The sequence below is a fragment of the Moschus berezovskii genome, chromosome 11 (genome assembly GCF_049115385.1).
Source record: "Moschus berezovskii isolate FMDL1 chromosome 11, NW_MosBer_1.0, whole genome shotgun sequence".
NCBI lineage: Eukaryota > Metazoa > Chordata > Mammalia > Artiodactyla > Moschidae > Moschus > Moschus berezovskii.
Genome location: NC_142470.1, coordinates 106,105,763 through 106,114,058, shown reverse-complemented (window position 1 = coordinate 106,114,058; position 8,296 = coordinate 106,105,763). Strand labels below are relative to the sequence as shown.

The following is an 8,296-nucleotide window of genomic DNA, read 5'->3' as shown; positions in this document are numbered from 1 at the left end:
CTCTGTCCATCACCAACTCCCGGAGTTCACTCACACTCATGTCCATCGAGTCGGTGATGTCATTCAGCCATCTCATTCTCTGCCGTCCCCGTCTCCTCCTACCCCCAATCCCTCCCAGCATCAGACTCTTTTCCAGTGAGTCAACTCGTCGCATGAGGTGGCCAAAGTATTGGAGTTTCAGCTTTAGCATCAGTCCTTCCAATGAACACCCAGGATTGATCTCTTTTAGAATGGACTGGTTGGATCTCCTTGCAGTCCAAGGGACTCTCAAGAGTCTTCTCCAGCACCACAGTTCAAAAGCATCAATTCTTCAGCGCTCAGTTTTCTTCACAGTCCAACTCTCACATCCATACATGACCACGGGAAAAACCATAGCCTTGACTAGACGGACCTTTGTTGGCAAAGTAATGTCTCTGCTTTTTAATATGCTATCTAGGCTGGTCATAACTTTCCTTCCAAGGAGCAAGCGTCTTTTAATTTCATGGCTGCAATCAGCATCTGAAGTGATTTTGGAGCTCCAAAAAATAAAGTTTGACACTGTTTCCACTGTTTCCCCATCTATTTCCCATGAAGTGATGCGACCAGATGCCATGATCTTCGTTTTCTGAATGTTGAGCTTCAAGCCAACCTTTTCACTCTCCTCTTTCACTTTCATCAAAAGGCCTTTGAGACGCCCCTCCTCTTGAGCGCGTGCGGAAGGCGAACCGTGATGGAGGAGCAGTGGTGGTGATGAAATGAACCAGCACCACTAACCGCGCGAAGGCCGGAGGGGCCTGCATTCCGCATGCGTCGTTCGAGGTCGCCCCGCCCCGCCGTCTTCACGCCCGCGCGACGCTCCCGCGAGGCCACAGATCAGATCAGCCATTGATTTGCCCTCCAACATAGTCTGCTGAAAGCCCCTTCAAGTTTCTTCAGGATGCCTGCGGCACTTGTGGAGAACAGCCAGGTCATCTGTGAAGTCTGGGCCAGTAATCTGGAAGAAGAGATGAGGAAGATCCGAGAAGTTGTGCTCAGTTACAGTTATATTGCCATGAGAGGACATGTACTCCCAGGATTCCATAGACCTCCTCGCTAACTCAGGACTGCAGTTTCAGAAGCATGAAGAGGAAGGGATCGACACACTGCACTTTGCAGAGCTCCTTATGACATCTGGGGTGGTTCTCTGTGACAACGTCAAATGGCTTTCATTTCACAGCGGCTATGATTTCGGCTACATGGTAAAGTTGCTGACGGATTCTCGTTTGCCAGAAGAAGAACATGAATTCTTTCATATTCTGAATCTTTTCTTCCCATCCATTTATGACGTGAAATACCTGATGAAGAGTTGTAAAAATCTTAGGGGAGGTCTTCAGGAAGTTGCTGATCAGTTGGATTTGCAGAGAATTGGAAGGCAGCACCAGGCAGGCTCAGACTCACTGCTGACGGGAATGGCATTCTTCAGGATGAAAGAGTTGTTTTTTGAGGACAGTATTGATGATGCCAAGTACTGTGGGCGGCTCTATGGCCTAGGCACGGGAGTGGCCCAGAAGCAGAATGAGGATGTGGACTCTGCCCAGGAGAAGATGAGCATCCTGGCGATCATCAACAGCATGCAGCAGTGATGGCGGCGAGGCTCTGCAGGGTGGGCCCTGTCCCAGAGTGGTGCTTCCTGTGCTGACCGTGTATACTGACCTTCCTCCCGAAGAGAAGACGCCTTTTTTGAGCAAACTGTACCTACCGTCTGTGTTGACAGACAGACTTTTGTTTTACTGAAGACAAAAGATGACTTTATTTTAGATCCAGAAGAAGTTTGCTCTGAATTTGTACCGTCTTCCCTATTCCTCATCCCTAAACCTCTCTTCTCCAGTTACCTCCTGCCACCAGCATCCATGGCTCCTTTGACACCTTTTAAAATCCAGGACAAGTCAGAAACAAACTAGTAAAATGTATGTAATTCTTACCTGTTGTCATTCTTTCTTTTAAATTTGTTGCTAATCTCTGAGGATGAAGACTTCTTGCTGTGAACCTCAGTTGAGCTGAGGGCTTCGAGCAAAGGTGGAACCAAGCGATGGGCTTGTGAAGTGGGTTACAGATGTTGAGCCTTTTCCTTTCTTTCCTGTCTTTTGTTTATTTTGACTTTTCTAGAGGACATTTGCTTTCCTCACACTTTGTTGGTCTTATGTATTATTATGTGGAAATGAATTAGTGCTGAAATATGAAGACCAGATCATGAAAACGTTCCTTAAAAACAAATTTCTACTGCATCTGTCTATGCTCTATGTACAAGGAACTCCAGAATGGGTATTAAGTTAACCACTTAAATGTCTTCAAGTCTGTTCCATTGTGCCACTGAGATTTGCTGTGACATATGCATCATTTGAAATCATTTTAAGTTTTCATTTCATAAAATATCTTGGGAATTACTGAGAGCAGGTTTTGGGTCGTAAGTCTGCTCTATTTCCAGTAATGTGATTTCAGATGGTTGTCTGTGTTCTCCCACCTCTCTTCTCTGTTTTCTGTGCTTTTCCTTTTCAGCAAACTGAGAAGTTAGGGACATGGATTAATGTGAGTACAAGGAAGGTGAGTCTTTTAAAAAAATCACAGTGGTTACATGTAAACGGCAGTAAGGAGTTTGGTTTATAGGGTTCTCTTGGAGTAATATCCCATGCACAACTGGGGTAAGGAAGCTCAAGATTGTGAATTTTTTTTTTAACTAGTCATTTAAAAAGTATGCTTTTTTTTTTGAATGACTACAGTATGGACAATTTCAAAAACCAAAAACTCCTTTGGAATAGTGGAAATGAAAACTGGTAACTTACTGAAGTGGATGAATAGTCTTGCATTTTAAAAGCTTATGGAAAACTCAATTTGAAATGATTAAAAAATGTCAAGTATTATAAGCTGGTATTTAAGATGCTTGTAAATATTATTTATGTTTTTAATTTTGTAAAATAAAGATTTCTTTTTTTTAAAAAAAAAAAAGGCCTTTGAGTTCCTCTTCACTTTCTACCATAAGGGTGGTGTCATCTGCATATCTGAGGTTATTGATATTTCTCCCGGAAGTCTTGATTCCAGCTTGTGCTTCTTCCAGCCCAGCGTTCCTCATGATGTACTCTGCATATAAGTTCAATAAGCAGGGTGACAATATACAACCTTGACGTACTCCTTTTCCTATTTGGAACCAGTCTGTTGTTCCATGTCCAGTTCTAACTGTTGCTTCCTGACCTGCATACAGGTTTCTCAAGAGGTAGGTCAGGTGGTCTGGGATTCCCATCTCTTTCAGAATGTTCCACAGTTTATTGTGATCCACACAGTCAAAGGCTTTGGCATAATCAATGAAGCAGAAATAGATGTTTTTCTGGAACTCTCTTGCTTTCTCCATGATCCAGCAGATGTTGGCAATTTGATCTCTGGTGCCTCTGCCTTTTCTAAAACCTGCTTGAACATCTGGAAGTTCACGATTCACATATTGCTGAAGCCTAGCTTGGAGAATTTTGAGCATGACTTTACTAGCGTGTGAGATGAGTGCAAATCTGAGCCAAAAAAACTCCAAACCTCCACAAATTTAAAAGAATTGAAACCACACAAAGGATATTCTCCTATCATGATGGTATTATTCTAGAAATCTGTAACAGAAAGATTTCTGAGAAATCCCCAAATGTTTGGAAAGTAAACTCACTTCTAAATAATCTGTGAGAGAGTAGGGGGCTCTGGGGGACTTCAGCAGGCCCTCTGAGAAAGGAAACAGAGTAATCAATCCTTTACCTGTCAGTATAATCACATCTCCAGCCCTGAAGCCAAAAAACTGAGATTCATCCCAGCTTCCATTCTCTTCCTCACCAATTCCATTACCCAACCAATAAATAACTGATGGTTTTAGTCTTAATTATTTCTCAGAGCCACCACAGCCTTTCCATCCCTCCCTTTGTCTTTCTGCTGAACAACAGCAACAAGTGTCCCAACTGTTGTTTTGGCCACCATCATCAATGTGGACATCCAAGTGATCTAAACCATGTAGCCATGCTCTTTCCTGAGTGTCAGGGTTAAGACAGTCCATATTGATAAAGCTATTAGAGTAGTGTCTGGCATGTTGTAAGCACTGCTTCTGTTTAGTCCTTAAGTCTTGTCCCACTCTTTGAGACCCCATGGACTGCGGCACGCCAGGCTTCCCCGTCCTTCACCACCTCCCAGAGTTTGCTCAAACTCATGTCTATTGAGTCGGCAATGCTATCTCACCATCTCATCCTCTGCCACCTTCTTCTTTTGTCTTCAATCTTTCCCAGCATCAGGGTCTTTTTCAATGAGTGGGCTCTTCACATCAGGTGGCCAAAGTGCTGAAGTTTCAGCTTCAGCATCAGTCCTTCCAATGAATATTCAGTGGATTTCCTTTAGGGCTGACTGGTTTGATCTCCCTGCAGCCCAAGAATCATTATTAACAGAGTCCGTGATGGTTCCCAGGTGGCGCTAGTGATAAAGAATCTACCTGCCAATGCAGGAGATGCAAGAGATGCCAGTTCAATCCCTGGGTTGGTAAATTCCCCTGGAGGAGGAAAATTGCAACTCACTCCAGCATTCTTCCCTGGAAAATTCCATGGACAAGAGGAGCCTGGCCGGCTACAGTTCATGGGGCTGAAAAGAGCTGGACCCAACTGAGCACACACACAATCGAGGGCTCACCACACCTGAGAGGGAGAGGTTTGGGCCCCTTGACTTAGCACACGAAGACCTCTGCCGTCTGACCCGCAGCCCCCGTCCATCATCTGTGTGCTCCAGCTTCCCTGCTCCCTCTGCTTTGCCCCAATCCACTTCCTCTGAAAGCCTTCCTGGACTCTCTCAGGCACTCTGAGCTTTCAGTGTTTCAAGAACATTTCTTACACAGCATTTGCTTGTCTTCCTGATAGACTTCAGTTCAGTTCAGTCGCTCAGTCGTGTCCGACTCTTTGCGACCCCATGAATCACAGCACGCCAGGCCTCCCTGTCCATCACCAACTCCCGGAGTTCACTCAAACTCATGTCCATCGAGTCGGTGATGCCATCCAGCCATCTCATTCTCTGTCGTCCCCGTCTCTTCCCACCCCCAATCCCTCCCAGCATCAGAGTCTTTTCCAGTGAGTCAACTCGTCGCATGAGGTGGCCAAAGTATTGGAGTTTCAGCTTTAGCATCAGTCCTTCCAATGAACACCCAGGATTGATCTCCTTTAGAATGGACTGGTTGGATCTCCTTGCAGTCCAAGGGACTCTCAAGAGTCTTCTCCAGCACCACAGTTCAAAAGCATCAATTCTTCAGCAATCAGCTTTCTTCACAGTCCAACTCTCACATCCATACATGACCACGGGAAAAACTATAGACTTAATCAAAGTTAAATCTTTCTTTCTTGAGCATAAATATATTTAATAGGAGATACATAACTTTGAGGGCTTCCTAGGTGGCTCGTAAAGAATCCACCTATACCAAGGCAGGAGCTGCAGGAGACTTGGATTCAATCCTTAGATTAGGAAGAGCCCCTGGAGTAGGGAGTTGCAACCCACTTCAGAAGGGAATGGCTACCCACTCCAGTATTCTGGCCTGGAGAATTTCATGGACTGTATAGTCCATGGGATCGCAGAGTCAGACACAACTGAGCAACTTTCACTTTCACTTCACTTTTCACTATTCTTGCCAAGATAATCCCACGGACAGAGAAGCCAGGCAGGATATAGTCATGGTATCGAAAAGATTCAGACATGACCGAAGCGACTGAGCACACTAACACATGAATATGAACCTGTTTTATGCGGGATCAACTTATTAAAATTAAAGTTGTCACAGCCTTTGATCTTTACACAAAGCAGATGACGGGGTGATAAAACCTTAGGAATTGAATGAATCTATTTGTGTCATAACCTGGCTTTAAAATCATTCATGCCTCCAATCACCAGGAGTTAAAATTCAGACTCCCTAGTGTAACATCCAAGGTCCTGCTCAGCCTGCTTTAAGTCAGGCTACATGTGTCTATCACAATGTGTGTCATCCTGAATTATGGAGCTCAATTAGCAGAGTATGTGTTTGTTGCCCCAGCACATCTGGGTGCTCCTGGACCGCAGGGAACACACCTTACTCATTTCCTATCCCAGGCCCCACCCACTTCCTGACTCTTTATCCCATCACCCAGCACATAGTTCAGTTCAGTTCAGTTCAGTTCAGTCGCTCAGTCGTGTCCGACTCTCCGCGACCCCATGAATCACAGCATGCCAGGCCTCCCTGTCCATCACCAACTCCCGGAGTACACTCAAACTCATGTCCACAGAGTCGGTGATGCCATCCACCCATCTCATTCTCCGTCATCCCCTTCTCCTCCTGCCCCCAACCTTTCCCAGCATCAGAGTCTTTTCCAGTGAATCAACTCGTCGCATGAGGTGGCCAAAGTATTGCAGTTTCAGCTTTAGCATCAGTCCCTCCAATGAACATCCAGGATTGATCTCCTTTAGAATGGATTGGTTGGATCTCCTTGCAGTATAAGGGACTCTCAAGAGTCTTCTCCAACACCACAGTTCAAAAGCATCGATTCTTTGGCGACCAGCTTTCTTCACAGTCCAACTCTCACATCCATACATGACCACGGGAAAAACCATTGCCTTGACTAGACGGACCTTGGTTGGCAAAGTAATGTCTCTGCTCTTTAATATACTATCAAGGTTGGTCATAACTTTCCTTCCAAGGAGCAAGCGTCTTTTAATTTCACGGCTGCAATCAGCATCTGCAGTGATTTTGGAGCCCCAAAAAATAAAGTCTGATACTGTTTCCACTGTTTTTCCATCTATTTCCCATGAAGTGATGGGACCAGATGCCATGATCTTTGTTTTCTGAATGTTGAGCTTCAAGCCAACCTTTTCACTCTCCTCTTTCACTTTCATCAAGAGGCTTCTGAGTTCCTCTTCACCCTCTGCCATAAGGGTAGTGTCATCTGCATATCTGAGGTTATTGATATTTCTCCCAGCAATCTTGATTCCAGCCTGTGCTTCTTCCAGCCCAGCGTTCCTCATGATGTACTCTGCATATAAGTTAAATAAGCAAGGTGACAATATACAACCTTGACGTACACCTTTTCCTATTTGGAACCAGTCTGTTGTTCCATGTCCAGTTCTAACTGTTGCTTCCTGACCTGCATACAGGTTTCTCAAGAGGTAGGTCAGGTGGTCTGGGATTCCCATCTCTTTCAGAATGTTCCACAGTTTATTGTGATCCACACAGTCAAAGGCTTTGGCATAGTCAATGAAGCAGAAATAGATGTTTTTCTGAAACTCTCTTGCTTTCTCCATGATCCAGCGGATGTTGGCAATTTGATCTCTGGTGCCTCTGCCTTTTCTAAAACCTGCTTGAACATCTGGGAGTTCACGGTTCACATACTGCTGAAGACTGGCTTGGAGAATTTTGAGCATGACTTTACTAGCGTGTGAGATGAGTGCAATTGTGCGGTAGTTTGAGCATTCTTTGGCATTGCCTTTCTTTGGGATTGGAATGAAGACTGACCTCTTCCAGTCCTGTGGCCACTGCTGAGTTTTCCAAATCTGCTGGCATATTGAGTGCAGCACTTTCACAGCATCATCTTTCAAGATTTGAAATAGCTCAACTGGAATTCCATCACCTCCACTAGCTTTGTTCGTAGTGATGCTTTCTAAGGCCCACTTGACTTCACATTCCAAGATGTCTGGCTCTAGGTCAGTGACCACGTTATCGTGACTATCTTGGTCGTGAAGATCTTTTTTGTACAGTTCTTCTGTGTATTCCTGCCACCTCTTCTTAATATCTTCTGCTTCTGTTAGGTCCATACCATTTCTGTCCTTTATCAAGCCCATCTTTGCATGAAATATTCCCTTGGAATCTCTAATTTTCTTGAAGAGGTCTCTTGGGGTTCTAATTGCTTTTAATAAAAGGATGTCCATTGTATTTCTCTGTCAGCTGGAATTTTATTTATGGTGGTAAACTAGACATAAAATAAGATTTTCCATTTTAACCATTGTTAAATATATGGTTCAGAGGCATTAAGTACATTCACATTGTTGGGCAGCCTGTCACCTGGATTTTTGTAGATTATGTCAGGAGATCTCTCATTATAAAATTCATTACAATGAATGAAAAGGGATAAAAGAAGGGTGTGAAAGATAAAATGCACAGGACCATAAATCAGACTGTTGCAAAAAGGAGAATGCTCACTAGTGAGGAATGTATCATAGGAAAAGAGGAAGACCTGGGGTTTTATAGGGGCAGGTAAACAAGGAGCCGTCACGATGAAGGCTGGAGAGAGTCTTACCTGAGTCAGTGAGGAAGTGTGGAAGT

The 8,296-nt window shown here is 44.4% G+C and overlaps 1 pseudogene; it reads left to right on the top strand.

Moving 5' to 3' along the window:
• The first annotated feature begins 1,012 nt into the window (after nt 1-1,012).
• Nucleotides 1,013-2,004, top strand: LOC129539284 (CCR4-NOT transcription complex subunit 8 pseudogene; annotated as a pseudogene).
• Nucleotides 2,005-8,296: the final 6,292 nt, after the last annotated feature.